The sequence below is a fragment of the Rattus rattus genome, chromosome 3 (genome assembly GCF_011064425.1).
Source record: "Rattus rattus isolate New Zealand chromosome 3, Rrattus_CSIRO_v1, whole genome shotgun sequence".
NCBI lineage: Eukaryota > Metazoa > Chordata > Mammalia > Rodentia > Muridae > Rattus > Rattus rattus.
Genome location: NC_046156.1, coordinates 18,291,073 through 18,304,318, shown reverse-complemented (window position 1 = coordinate 18,304,318; position 13,246 = coordinate 18,291,073).

Genomic DNA, 13,246 nt, shown 5'->3' with positions numbered 1-13,246 from the left:
AAGGGCATCTGTGTTCTTTCCAGCTTCTGGCTATTATAAATAAGGCTGCTATGAACATAGTGGAGTATGTGTCTTTGTTATATGTTGGAGCATCTTTTGGGTATATGCCCAAGAGAGGTATAGCTGGGTCCTCAGGTAGTTCAATGTCCAATTTTCTGAGGAACCTCCAGACTAATTTCCAGAATGGTTGTACCAGTCTGCAACCCCACCAAAAATGGAGGAGTGTTCCTCTTTCTCCACATCCTCGTCAGCATCTGGTGTCACCTGAGTTTTGGATCTTAGCCATTCTCACTGGTGTGAGGTGAAATCTCAGGGTTGTTCTGATTTGCATTTCCCTTATGATAAAAGATGTTGAACATTTCTTTAGGTGTTTCTCAGCCATTCAGCATTCCTCAGCTGTGAATTCTTTGTTTAGCTCTGAACCCCATTTTTTAATAGGGTTATTTGTCTCCCTGCAGTCTAACTTCTTGCGTTCTTTGTATATTTTGAATATAAGCTGTCTATCAGTTGTAGGATTGGTAAGGATCTTTTCCCAATCTATTGGTTGCTGTTTTGTCCTAACAACAGTGTCCCTTATCTTACAGAAGCTTTGCAGTTTTATGAAATCCCAGTTGTTGATTCTTGATCTTAGAGCACAAGCCATTGGTGTTTTGTTCAGGAAATTTTCCCCAGTGCCCATGTGTTCAAGGTTCTTCCCCACTTTTTTTTATTAGTTTGAGATATTAGTGTATCTGGTTTGATGTGGAGGTCCTTGATCCACTTGGACTTAAGCTTTGTACAGGATGATAAGCATGGATCGATCTGCATTCTTCTACATGCTGACCTCCAGTTGAACCAGCACCATTTGCTGAAAATGCTTTCTTTTTTTCCATTGGATGGTTTTGGCTCCTTTGTGAAAAATCAAGTGACCATAGGAGTGCGGGTTCATTTCTGGGTCTTCAGTTTTATTCCACAGGTCTACCTGTCTGTCTCTGTACCAATACCATGCAGTTTTTATCACTATTGCTCTGTAATACTAATTGAGGTCAGGGATGGTGATTCCCCCAGAAGTCCTTTTATTGCTGAGGATAGTTTTAGCTATCCTGGGTTTTTTTTGTTATTCCAGATGAATTTGCAGATTGTTCTGTGTAACTCTATGATTACTTGGGTTGGAATTTTGATGGGGATTGCATTGAATCTGTAGATTGCTTTTGGTAAAATGGCTATTTTTACTATAATAATCTTGCCAATCCATGAGTACGGGAGATCTTTCCATCTTCTGAGATCTTCTTCAATTTCTTTCTTCAGAGGCTTGATGTTCTTATCATACAGATCTTTCACTTGCTTGGTTAAATCACACGGAGGTATTTATAACATTTGGCACTATTATGAAGGGTGTCGTTTCCCTAATTTCTTTCTCAGCTTGTTTCTCTTTTGTGTAGAGGAAGGCTACTGATTTATTTGAGTTATTTTATACCCAGCCACTTTGCTGAAGGTGTCTATCAGGTTTAGTAGCTCTCCAGTGGAACTTTTGGAATCACTTAGGTATACAGTCATATTGTCTGCAAATAGTAATATTTTGACTTCTTCCTTTCCAATCTGTATCCCTTTGAACTCCTTTTGTTGTCTGATTGCTCTGGCTAGGACTTTGAAAACTATATTAAATAAGTAGGGAGAGAGTGGGCAACCTTGTCTAGTCCCTGATTTTAGTGGATTGCTTCAAGTTTCTCTCCATTTAGTTTAATATTAGGTACTGGTTTGCTGTATATGGCTTTTACTATGTTTAGGTATGGGCCTTGAATTCCTTATATTTCCAGGACTTTTATCATGAAGGGGTGTTGAATTTTGTCAAACACCTTCTCAGCATCTAATGAAATGATCATGTGGTTTTTATCTTTCAGTTTGTTTACATAGTGGATTATGTTGGTGGTTTTCCGTTTATTGAACCATCCCTGCATCCCTGGGATGAAGCCTACTTGATCATGATGGATGATTGTTTTGAAGTGCTCTTGCATTCGGTTTGCAAGAAGTTATTGAGTATCTTTGTGTCGATATTCATAAGGGAAATTGGTCTGAAGTTCTCTTTCTTTGTTGGGTCTTTGTGTGGTTTAGGTATAAGAGTAATTGTGGCTTCATAGAAGGAATTCGGTAGTGCTCCATCTGTATCAATTTCATGGAATCGTTTGGATAGTGTTGGTATGAGGTCTTCTATGAAGGTCTGATAGAATTCTGCACTGAACCCATCTGGACCTGGGCACTTTTTGGTTGGGAGACTTTTAATGACTGCTTCCTTATTCATAATTCTTTAGGAATTATGGGGTTGTTTAAATGGTTTATTTATTCCTGATTTATCTTTGGTACCTGGTATCTGTCTAGAAAATTGTCCATTTCCTGCAGATTTTCAAGTTTTGTTGAATATAGGCTTTTGTAGTAGGATCTGATGATTTTTTGAATTTCCTCTGGCTCTGTTGTTATGTCTCCCTTTTCATTTCTGATTGTGTTAATTTGGACACACTCTCTGTGTCCTCTGGCTAGTCTGGCTAAGGGTGTATCTATCTTGTTGATTTTCTCAAAGAACCAGCTTTTGTTTCTGTTGATTCTTTGTATAGTCCTTTTTGTTTCTACTTGGTTGATTTCAGCCCTGAGTTTGATTATTTCCTGCCTTCTACTCCTTCTTTGTGTGTTTCCTTCTTTTTGTTCCAGAGCTTTTAGGTGTGCTGTCAAGCTGCTGATAAATGCTCTCTCTTGTTTCTTTCTGCCGGCACTCAGAGCTGTAAGTTTTCCTCCTAGCACAGCTTTCATTGTGTCCCATAAGTTTGGGTATGTTGTACCTTCATTTTCATTAAATTCAATGAATTCTTTAATTTCTTTCTTTTTTTTTCCTTGACCAGGTTATCATCGATTAGAGTGTTATTCAAGTTCCATGTATATGTGGGCATTCTTTCGTTACTGATATTGAAGACCAGCTTTAGCCCATGGTGGTCTCATAGGACACATGGGATTATTTCTATCTTTGTATATCTGTTGAGGCCTGTTTTATGACCAATTATATGTTCAATTTTGTAGAAAGTACCATGAGGTGTTGAGAAGAAGGTATATCCTTTTGTTTTAGGATAGAATGTTCTATAAATATCTGTTAAATCCATTTGGTTCATGATTTCTCTTAGTCTGTCTATGTCTCTGTTTAATTTCTGTTTCCATGATCTGTCTGTTGATGAGAGTGGGGTGTTGAAATCTACTATTATTGTGTGAGGTGCAATGTGTACTTTGAGGTTTAGTAAGGGTTCTTTTATGTATGCAGGTGCCTTTGTATTTGGAGCATAGATATTTAGGATTGAGAGTTCATCTTGGTAGATTTTTCCTTTGATGAATATGAAGTGTCCTTCCTTATCTTTTTTGGTGACTTTTGGTTGAAAATAGATTTTATTCGATATTAGAATGGCTACTCCACCTTGCTTCTTCAGACCATTTTCTTGGAAATTGTTTTCCAGCCTTTTACTCTGAGGTAGTGTCTGTCTTTGTCTCTGAGGTGTGTTTCCTGTAGGCAGCAAAATGTTGGGTCCTCATTGCATATCCAGTTTGTTAATCTGTGTCTTTTATTGGGGAATTGAGTCCATTGATGTTGAGAGATATTAAGGAATAGTGATTGTTTCTTCCTGTTATATTCGTGTTTGGATGTGAGATTATTCTTGTGCTTGTCTTCTCTTTGTTTTGCTGCAAAACAATTAGTTTCTTGCTTTGTCTAGGGTATGACTTGGTTCCTTGTGTTGGGTTTTACCATTTGTTATCCTTTGTAGGGCTGACTTTGTTGGAAGATATTGTGTAAATTTGGTTTTGTCATGAATATCTTGGTTTGTCCATCTATGTTAATTGAGAGCTTTGCTGTATACAGTAACCTGGGCTGGCATTTGTGTTCTCTTAGGGTCTGTATGACATCTGTTCAGGATGTTCTGGTTTTCATAGTCTCTGGTGAGAAGTCTGGTGTAATTCTGATAGGTCTGTCTTTATATGTTACTTGACCTTTTCCCGTTACTGCCTTTAATATTCTTTCTTTGTTTTGTTCATTTGGTGTTTTGACTATTATGTGATGGGAGGATTTTCTTTTCTGGTCCAATCTTTGTGGAGTTCTGTAGCTTCTTGTATGTTTATGGACATCTCTTTCTTTAGGTTAGGGAAGTTTTCTTCTATGATTTTATTGAAGATATTTACTGGTCCTTTGAGTTGGGAGTCTTCACTCTCTTCTTAGGTTTGATCTTCTCATTGTTTCCTGGATTTCCTGTATGTTTTGGGCCAGTATCTTTTTCCATTTTACAATATCTTTGACAGTTGTTTTGATAATTTCTATGGAATCTTCTCCTCCTGAGATTCTCTCTTCTATCTCTTGCATTCTGTTGGTGATACTTGTATCTATGGCTCCTTGTTTCTTCCTTTGATTTTCTATATCCAGGGTTGTCTCCCTTTGTGCTTTCTTTATTTCTTCTATTTCCATTTTTAATTCCTTCACCTATTTGATTATGTTTTCTTGTAATTCTTTCAGGGATTTTTACATTTCCTCTCTATAGGCTTCTGCTAGTTTATTTGTGTTTTCCTGCATTTCTCTAAGGGAATTCTTTATGTCTTTCTTGAAGTCCTCCATCATCATGATCAAGTGTGATTTTAAATCTAGATCTTGCTTTTCTGGTTTGTTTGGATATTCAGTGTTTGCTTTGGTGGGCTGATGATGCCATGTAGTCTTGGTCTCTGTTGCTTGGGTTCCTAAGCTTGCCTTTTGCCATCACGTTGTCTCTGGTGTTACCTTGTTCTATTATTTCTGACAGTGGTTAAAACGTCCTATAGGCCTGTGTGTCAGGAGTGCTGTAGATCTGTTTTCCTGTTCTCTTTCAGCCAGTTATGGGAATAGAGTGTTCTGCTTTCAGGCGTTTAGTCATTCCTGTCTACTGGTCTTCAGGTCTTCCTGTGGGCGTGTGAATTGAGTCTACCAGGAAGGTCACAGAAAAGTTGGTCTTGTCTCTGGTCTTGGGCCTGGAGTCGCTTCTCAGATCCGGCTTTCAGCTCTGAGGGCAGCAACCAGAAGGGCCTGACCTGCCTTTGCTCGGGACCCTGTGCACAGGGGGCCCAGATGGCACTAGGCATTTTCCTCTAGTGAAATTACACTCATGTTACAGTGGTTTGGCTGTCAGAATGTGTACTTTGTATATTTGGTATATAATTATGTTCCATGGATCCCACCATGCTATGAAACATCCGATCCCTTTGTACTAACTAGCCATCAAAATTACCATTGGATTTACTCTTATCTCTTTATTGTACATTAAAAAATGTATAACTCTTGCATGCATCAACATAATATGCTAGGATTAATCTCATTACAGCTAAATTCAGAGTTACAATCTCATAGGTTTCATTATCTCAGTCCCCATTTTGCAGTAAGAACAAAAGCTAAGGTGGGCAAACGAACAACAAACCCTCACACCTTTTAGCCTTGCAAATCCATGGATTCCTTTGTTTAGAACTCAGAAATATACATATGTGATCCAACACCTACACCTAAGGCTGAGGAAAGAAATGGGAAGAAGGGCAGAAAGATCATGAGACATGGAGGGCAGAACTCCTGCTGTCAGAACAGGGAAAATGCACCCCAAAAAATCTCACCAGTATGTTTGCCTGAGGAAAAGTGGTATAATGGCAACATCAGAGGTGATGCTAATGTGGACAGAGGGAAGTCCACATGACTGCACTCCTGCAGCTACAGGAAGTCAATGGCTGCTTTAAGGTTTCTTCCAAGGAAAATTCCCCTGTAAGTAGTTCGACCTCAAATGGGCACATGTACAGAAGTATATATGAACAATGTTAAATAGACTCAGTAGTGTGTGTGTGTGTGTGTTTGTGTGTGTGTGTGTGTACTTATATATTCATTTTGTACAGTGATGAATTCCAAGCAAGAAAACCAAGCTTCGTTCCTCCCAACAATGTTGGCTTTGAACCTTGCCATCAAACGCACACATTGCCCTATCTGTCCACTGTCTTTCTGACTAAGTTTCTTAGCACTGTTCACCTTATCTAAATTACTCATTTTACTTTATACAATCATAAACTCTTGTCATCCTGCCAGAGATGATTATATTATTTACATTTTATATTTGCATGTGTGTCTGTCTCTGAAAATAGTCATATGGTTGACCTATGAAAATATTTATCCATATAATGAATACAGTGCCTGGTTATTTATAAATGGCTACTGATAGTGTGCTAGATTTATTTAGGTAGCATGTACAACTCCAATTTAACTGCAGTAAATACAATCTTGATGTAGAAATAGTTTTTAATTCTGTACCTATCGTGTTTTAATGGATGGTCCCAAACATTCCACCCATGCTGACAAATGTCATTTTCTCCTCTACATACATAACACTGAAACAGAGGTTCTGATTGGATTGGTACTCCTATCCAGAATTAGATTTGGAGTTTTTGGTTGTCTTCAAACTTTTGGGATTTGGCTATTATTGATGTACATAAAGCCCAGCGCGAAGACTTGGAAATGTAGAAGGAATGAAGAGTGTGTTCCTTAGCCCTTTGCCCTCATGTGCTTTCTAGGGTGACCCTAAGAACGACTCACAGATCTTTGCCCATGTTGTGCTTTTAATCAGGCAGAAGGAAAACAATGTGCAGATGTATCAAAATGATGACTTAAATGTTTGTGGACGGTCACAGTGATCTGGTTGCTTGGAACTTGGTCTGAGTGGTGAATGTGTCATTGGGCAGGGATCATCTAAGGATGAGGAAAGCTACTGTGGGGAGGTTTCATGTCTGGCATGAGTTTAGACATTACTTTATCCATGGCCTGAAGGAAACTGCAAGGATGCATGGGGTAGAAAGGACCAGACTGGGGCTGGAGAGATGGCTCAGCAGTTAAGAGCACTGACTGCTCTTCCAGAGGTCCTGAGTTCAACTCCCAGCAACCACATGGTGGCTCACAGCTATCTGTAATGGGATTTGATTCCTCTTCTGGTGTGTCTGAGGTCAGCTACAGTATATGAAGACACATAAAATAAATATTTAGACAAAAAGAAAGGAGCAGACTATGCAGCTTGGTCTTCATAGGGGTTGCCTAACCAATACAGCATCAGACAGTCTCTGACTCTGTTGCCTGCCATCGGATGTCCTTTTCCTAGCTGGACTTCCTGGTTGTGCCTCAGTGGGAGAGGATGCACTTAGTCCTGCTGTGACTGGATGTCCCATGACTAGTACCGAAGGGAGCTTTCCTCTTCTCTGAGGGTGAAACTGGGAGAAGAAGAGGAACTGTGACTGGAATGTAAAGTGAATAAACAAGTTAACTAATAAAAAACAGAAAAAGAAAGGACTTGAACTTCCCTGTGTCCAGTATATGATTATATAGAACAGTGATATATTTAGAAGATATTGTGTCTGCTTTGTTTTTCCCTGGTGCTTCCTCAGGCAATGGTGTTTCTCTGGGCAGTTTCTTGACAGTAAGGCAGTGATGTGGAAATGCATCCTCCAGTCAGAGTTCTTACTGGTGAGAATACAAGTTATACAAGTTAATGGGTGGAGCTTCTCAGAAGGCTGGGTGGGAAGAATTTCTTAGAGCTAAAGGCATAGCCCCGTTTCCCTAGAAGGCATACCCAGATGAATCTGGGACAATGGCATGCGTCGCTGTGGTCGGTGGCCAGCTGAGCCTTTTCCACCATATTCCAAAATCAACTCTTGATGGCTCAGGAGAAAATAGCCCAGGCAGTCTGCAGTCTTCTCCTCTCTCCACAGCTTCTGCATAGTGCCAAGTGGGTCATGAGGGAGACACTCAAAGAAATGGCTAAGAACAGAAGAGAGACAATAGTAAGTTGTGGCCACTAAAAAGGGTACGATTCAAGGCGAGCATTGACCAAACCAGGGAGAAAATAAAGGTGTGTGAAAAAGAAAACCGTTTAAGAACAAAAGGTGCTGGAGCTCATCGTCATGTCTGGCAGAGGCCTGGCCAGTGCCTGACAGTGCTGGAGGGAAGTTCAGAGTTACCCAAAAGCATGTACCCAGAGGCAAACACAAAGGCATATATAGCTCATTAGAGGCTCAGATCCATTTAGATTCTGCTCAATCTTTGAACTCACATTATTACTGCATTTTCCACATGTTGGGTTATTATCAGTGGTGATTTCAGGGAGATCTCATTGTGCTCTAGGTTTTGGGTTTTACTGCCAAATAGAAAACATGACCAAGGCAACTCTTATAAAGAACAACATTTAATTGGGCTGGCTTACAGGTTCAGAGGTTCAGTCCATTATGATCAAGGTGGAAGAATGGCAGCATCCAGGTAGGCATGGTGCAGAAAGAGCTGAGAGTTCTATATCTTCACCTGAAGGCTTCTAGCAGAATACTGACTTCCAGGCAGCTAGGATGAGGGTCTTAAAGCCCACACCCACAGTGCCATGCCTACTCCAAAAAGGCCACACCTACTTAAACAGAGAGCCACAACTTCTAATAGTGCCACTCTCTAGGCCGAACATGTGCAAACCATCATACCAGGTCAATCTGAAATAGATCTGTTATGTCTTTTAAAAAGCAACATAAAAGAGCAGATTGTGAAAGCTCTAAAACTTGTGTGGCTGACCCCTGCCCTGACCCCAGATGTGCCTGATTCACCCCTTCTTATGGCAATGATGTGCATTCATGTCCTAGCCTTGAGTCTGACAACTACTATTCCACAGACTTCATATTTTACCTTTGCTCTATGCGAGAAGCTTACTTTAATTAAGCTAATAGATAGGAATCCATCCGGTGTTCCCACATGAAAGGTAACCTCAAGACACACTGAGTGATGGTTCTCAGGCCTGACCTCGCCCCTAGCTCAGTAAGATGATGTCCAGGAGCCTCTAAGAAAGCATCAAGCATGGGCAGTTTACTAGTCTGGTCTATATATAGATGCCCCTTAACACAACATGAAGTTATGTACCAGTCACAGAATCACCCTGACGTGAAAAATTGTGATGCTTAACAGAGAGCTGACCACCCAGGAGTGCAGACATCCTGAGACCGCAGGACACACTGCCACTTCTGCACACCTCTGCACATAGCCCTGGTCCAAGGGGAAACTGCACAGTGCCTCAGAGATATAAGAACAGACAGTGGCTGGTATCCATGGTTCTGGACTGTGAATAGGACCAAACTGAACTGGCCAACAGCTCCCTGCACCCAAATCCCATGGGGGAGAGAGAGCTGGACCCTCAGAAGTGTGGATATTCCTGAGAAGTCAGGAGATTAAACTCTTCCCACAGTCCAGACACAAGAGGGAATCGCATAGAGCCAACTGTGCCTGCTAGGTGCAAGGACCTATGAGCAATTAGGGGCAGGACCCTTTGACTCCTGCCCACGCCTAGAGCTGGAAGACAGTCTCCAGGAGCCCTGCTACAGCTGAGAGCAGAGTACTTGTTCTCAGGAAAGGCTGAAAGAAAACAGGAAAACATTTCTACAGGAGCTGACACAGAGGCCTACAGCAGGGCCAGGTCACTCCCAGAAACACCAAGACAAGCAAACACCAGAGACAGCCCAATGGCTAGAGGCAGGCGCAGGAACCTGAGCAACAGAAACCAAGACGACTTGGCATCATCAGAGCCCAGTTCTCCACCAAAGAAAATACTGGATATCCAAACACACCAGAAAAGCAAGATTTAGATTTAAAATCACATTTCTCTGATAATGATGGAGGACTTTAAGAAAGACATAAAGAACTCCCTTAAAGAAATGCAGGAAAACACAAGTAAACAAGTAGAAGCCCTTAGAGAGGAAACACAAAAATCCCTGAAAGAATTACAGGAAAACACAACTAAACAGGTGAATGAATTGAAAATGGAAATAGAAACAATAATGAAACCACAAAGGGAGACAATCCTGAATATAGAGAACCTAAGGAAGAGACAAGGAGCCATAGATACTAGCATCACCAACCGAATACAAGACATAGAAGGGAGAATCTCAGGGGCAGAAGTTACCATAGAAAACATTGGCACAACTGTCAAAGATAATGTAAAATGCAAAAAGCTCTTAGCCCAAAACATACAGGAAATTCAGGACACAATGAAAAATCAAACATAAGGATAATAGGTATAGAAGAAAGGGAAGACTCCTAAATTAAAGGGCCAGTAAATATATTCAACAAAATTATAGAAGAAAACTTTTCTAACCTAAAGAAAGAGATGCCCATAAACATACAAGAAGCCTACAGAACTCCAAGTAGATTGGACCAGAAGAGAAATTCCTCCTGTCACATAATAGTTAAAACATCAAATGCACAAAACAAAGAAAGAATTTCTTTATTTCTATTAAAAGCAGTAAGGGAAAAAGGTCAAGTGACATATAAAGGCAGACATATAAGAATTATACCAGACTTCTCTCCAGAGACTATGAAAGTCAGAAGGTCCTGGACAGATGTCATACAGACCCTATGAGAACATTACTGTCAGTCCAAGTTACTGTATCCAGCAAAACTCTCAATTAACATAGATGGAGAAGCCAAGGTATTTCATGACAAAACCAAATTTACACAATATCTTTCTACAAATCCAGCCCTACAAAGGATAATAGATGGAAAATTCCAAGACAAGATGAGAAACTACACTGTATAGAAAGCAAGAAAGTAATTTCTTTGCAATGAAACCAAAAGAGAGACAAAAAAACATAATTCCACCACTAACAACGAAAATAACAGGAAACAATAATCACTATTCCTTAATATCTGTCAACATCAATGGACTCAATTCCCCCAATAAAAAGACATAAAATAACAGACCAGATACATAAAGAGGACCCAGCATTTTGCTGCATGAAGGAAACACACCTCAGAGACAAAGACAAACACTACCTCAGAGTAAGTGTCTGGAAAACAACTTTCCAAGAAAATGGCCCAAAGAAACAAGGTGGAGTTGCCATTCTAATATCAAATAGAATTGACTTTCAACCAAAAGTCATTAAAAAAGATAAGGAAGGAAACTTCATATTCATCAAAGGAAAAATCTACCAAGATGAACTCTTACTACTAAATATCTAAGCTCCAAATGCAAGGGCACCTACATTCATAAAAGAAACCTTACTAAAGCTCAAAGCACACATTGCACCTCACACAATAATAGTAGGAGATTTCAAAACTCCATTCTCATCAATGGACAGATCATGGAAAAAGAAGTTAAACAGAGACATAGAGAAACTAACAGAAGTTATGAAGCAAATGGATTTAACAGATATTTATAGAACATTCCATCCTAAATCAAAAGGATATACCGTCTTCTCAGCACCTCATGGAACTTTCTCCAAAATTGACCGTATAATTGGTCACAAAACAGGAAGATAGAAATAATCTCATGCATCCTATCAGATCATCACACACTAAGACTGGTCTTCAATAGCAACAATAATGACAGAAAGACCACGTAAACATGGAAGTTGAACAATGCTCTACTCAATGACAACTTGGTCAAGGAAGAAATAAAGAAAGAAATTAAAGGCTTCTTAGAATTTAATGAAAATGAAGATACAACATCCACAAACTTAGGGGACACAGTGAAAGTGGTACTAAGAGGAAAACTTATAGCCCTGAATGCCTGCAAAAAGAACCAGGAGAGAGCATATATCAGCAGCTTGACAGCACACGTAAAAACTCTAGAACAAAAAGAAGTAAATAAACCCAAGATGAGTAGAAGGCAGGAAATAATCAAACTCAGGGCTAAAATCAACCAAGTAGAAACGAAAAGGATTAAAAAAGAATCAACACAACCAGAAACTGGTTCTTTGAGAAAATCAACAAGGTAGATAAACGCTTAGCCAGACTTATCAGAGGTCACAGAGAATGTATCCAATTTAACAAAATCAGAAATTAAAAGGGAGACATAACAACAGAATCTGAAGAAATTTTAAAAAAATCACCAGATCCTACTACAAAAGCCTATATCCAACAAAACTGATGCTCTGGAGGAAATGGACAATTTTCTAGACAGATACCAGGGCCCAAAGTTAAATCAGGAACAGATAAACCATTTAAACAACCCCATAACTCTTAAAGAAATAGAAGTAGTTATTAACAGTCTCCCAAACAAAAAGAGCCCTGGTCCAGATGGGTTCAGTGCAGAATTCTATCAGACCTTCATATAAGACCTGATACCAATACTATCCAAACTATTCCACAAATTGAAACAGACGGAGCGCTACCAAATTCCTTCTATGAAGCCACAATTACTCTTATACCTAAGCCACACAAAGACCCAACAAAGAAAGAGAACTTCAGACCAATTTCCCTTATGAACATTGACACAAAATTACTTAATAAAATTCTTGCAAACCAAATCCAAGAACACATCAAAACGATCATCCATCATGATCAAATAGGCTTCATCTCAGGGATGCAGGGTTGATTTAATATACAAAAATCCACCAATGTAATCCATTATATAAACGAACTCAAAGATAAGAAACACATGATCATTTTATTACATGCTGAGAAAGCATTTGACAAAATTCAACACCCCTTCATGATAAAAGTCCTGGAAATAGGAATTCCAGGACTTCAAGGAATTCAAGGCCCATATCTAAACACAGTAAAAGCAAAATACAGCAAACCAGTAGCTAACATCAAACTAAATGGAGAGAAACTTGAAGCAATCCCACTAAAATCAGTGACTAGACAAAGTTGCCCACTCTCTCTTATTCAATATAGTACTCGAAGTCCTAGCCAGAGCAATCAGACAGAGAAAGGAGGTCAACGGGATACAAATTGGAAGGCAACAAATCAAAATATAACTATTTGCAAATGAGATGATAGTGTACTTAAGTGACCCCCAAAAGTTCCACCTGAGAGCTACTTAACCTGAAAAACAACTTCAGCAAAGTGTCAGGGTATAAAATTAACTCAAACAAATCAGTAGCCTTCCTGTAGTCAAAAGATAAACAGGCTGAGAAAGAAATTAAGGAAATGACACCCTTTAAAATAGTCCCAAATAATATAAAATATCTTGGTGTGACTTTAACCAAGCAAGTGAAATATCTGTATGACAAGAACTTCAAGTCTCTGAAGAAAGAAATTGAGGAAGATCTCAGAAGATGGAAAGATCTTCCATGCTCATGGATTGGCAGGATTAATATAGTAAAGATGGCCATTTTGCCAAAAGCAATCTACAGATTCAATGCAATTCCCATCAAAATTCCTACTCAATTCTTTATAGAGATAGAAAGAGCAATTTGCAAATTCATTTGGAATAACAAAAAAACCCAG